This window comes from Quercus suber, unplaced genomic scaffold, assembly GCF_002906115.3.
Source record: "Quercus suber isolate HL8 unplaced genomic scaffold, Cork oak 2.0 scaffold_646, whole genome shotgun sequence".
NCBI lineage: Eukaryota > Viridiplantae > Streptophyta > Magnoliopsida > Fagales > Fagaceae > Quercus > Quercus suber.
The window spans coordinates 273,092-276,017 of NW_027070087.1; positions in this window are offsets into that span (position 1 = coordinate 273,092).

Sequence of the window (2,926 nt, forward strand, 5' to 3'; positions counted from 1 at the left end):
TTTTGGGCCAAAAGTGGTTCCTAAAAAAGGCTTAAAATAGGTTTCTAAAAAAGGCTTAATAACAAAGAGTATAAAAGGCCTAAAAAGGGCCAAAGAACAACTAGCTTGAATACTGCATTATTAAAAAAAAGCCCAAACAAAAATTTTTAGAGAAAAAAAAAAAAAAAAAACGTACCAAAGGCCTAATCGGCCCAAACTCAAGGCACAAAAAACCAACAACCGATCGAAATCGAAACAAAATCTAAACCGATTGAGTTCCAACCATTTCAGTCGATTTCGGTTGAGAACTTCACAAACTGAAAATTTCGGTTTCAGTTGGCCAGCCCTTAAAAAACCAATTGAACTAAACCACTTATAGCCCTACAAGACTGTATGGACCAAAGTATACATAATGGATTGAATAGGACTGTAGTGGAGTAAATAGGACCAAATTAGACCAAATAAGACTAATGTGGACCGAATCGGACCAAAGGGGACCGAATAGAACATAATGGAAAAAATAGGACCAATGTGGACCGAATAAAATCAAAGTGGACAGGTGGATAGAAGAAGACCGAAGTGGACCGTACAAGACCGAATAGGATCAAAGTGTACATAGTGGATTGAATAGGATCGAAGTGGACAAAATATGACAAAATTGGATTGAATAAGACTAACGTTGACCAAATAGGACCAAGTTGGACCGAATAGAACCAAAATTGGACCAAAGTAGACCAAATAGGACTAATGTTAACCAAATAGGACCAAAGTGGATATAATAAATTGAATATGACTGAAGTGGACACAAATGGACATAGGACCAAAGTGGACTGAATAGGACTGTAGTGGACAAAATAGGATCAAAGTGGACTAAATAATACCGAATAGAACCAAATTGAACTGAATGGAACGAATAAGACTGAGATCGAATAAGAAAAATGTAGACCGAATAGGACTGAAGTGGAACCAATAGAACCAAAGTGGACAGAATGGTCCGAATAGGACCAAATGGACAGGATATGACCACCGAATAGGACCGAGAGGACCGAATGGACTAAAATGTTAGGTTGATGTGGCTTAACAAGATCTTAGCAATAATAAGCAAGTATACCAATAGTTAGAGAAATATATGGTGCAATCAAACAAATGGTGGATTATTTAATTTGCAATTTTAACAATTTATAATCACATATAAAACGTGAAAAAAAGCAGTAAAAAGAATCAAAATGATTTCTAATGATGAAAAATATAGGAACCAATGGTTGTTTAATATAAAATTGTATATCTATTTTTCTTAATTTATTAATATGTAGCAATTTTGGACTTAAATTTAACTTGAAAATGTATAGCAATATTGTGAGGTCAAAGCCATCATTAGCCCTCCATCAATTCATAACATAACCTACAAGAAAAATTTTATTTTATTTTGCATAATATCTAAAATTGAGCATTAGGAAATTCATATTAATTCAATATCTTAATCTATCAAAAGTCACAACATAAAATATTTAATTAGACTATCTTGCTTTTAAAGGTTCACATTTTTTGGTAATTCTATTGTTAAATGAAACTGTAATTGAAACTTTGATAAATTCGAGACATATTGATCAGTGTAGGATTTTGGAAAAGTTATGGGATTAACATATTGAAGTGTTGATGCCATTCAAGGAATTGAAGTGTAGGATTTTGCCTAGCTTGGTCAATCGATTTGCCCATTAATGGGACGCATGACCCAATTCCAGCCAATATGTCTCTGTAGGGTCTGTTTTTGTAGCCCAAGCCCAAAAGATATGGGTTAAAGGCCCAGCGAACCCAGGACAATAAATTTGTAGAGAGTGGGCGAAAGAGCTAGGCTGGTTATGAAGTAAACAATGGTTGGCTAGGTTAATTGCAATGATGATAACATGAAATAATGCCTGAACAATTCCATGAATGAATGTCCGAAGAGATGTTTTATTAAGGGAACAGTGATTGCAACATTCAGAGCTACAGTAAAGTTCTTCTTTATATAGCATCCTCTCCTATCATCTCCATCGTCCACCTGTTCTTCATCTGCGTATCTACTCAAATGCATGTCACGTCATGTGTCTACTTTAGATCTTTGTGAGTGGCGGTAGCCGAGGTTACACTGTTCAGGGGTTTTCTCTACATAAATGCGGCCAGAAAAGCTGTTGCAGTGCATTAAATACGGTGGTTGCAGTTTTTCCTTTAGATATTTTTTAGTTCTGATCATCTCCAGATCCACCCAGAACTTATCATTATCATTGGGATTGTTAGGAAGATTATTCAGACCTTCCACACGTTCGTTTGATCAAGGCTATTTGTGGCCGAGGAGTAAGACGTCTTCGGACCAGTAGTGACCTCTTCGGACAGTACTTCCCCTTTACTTCTGGGCTTCCTGCTTCAGATGGGCCGCTCTAACCACCTATTACTCATTGGAAATATAATAGTCCTTAACGGGGTGTCCCGGGCCCATTAAGTAGCTCTAGGTTTTTCCCCCCCACAGTCTCTATTTAATAGGATTAACTCAGTTGTTGGTTTCCATTAGAATTAAAAAGGTGAGATGGACATAATTTAGTTCGATCAAAAAAACCAATAAAATTATGAATTTTCAAAATAGGGATCAGGAGTTGGGCAATCCACAAATCATAGCTTGCTGGATCAACACAATGTGAGAGACGTTAAGAAATAAGGAACATTCCATAGTCGCAAGATTTAGGGAATTTGATACCATGAAAGTAAAGCATAAAGGTTGTGACTTATGAGGTGGGTAGTGGGTTTTCCAAACTTGCCCGTATACATATTTAATTATATCCAAGTTATGTATAACATGTGTACATCGCTTTAGCTTAAGTGGTTAATTACAACATATATTCAAATTTAAATTATACAATTAATTTCTCAATTAAGTTCTTCTCAAAAGGGTTCTCAAAAAAAAAAAAAAAAA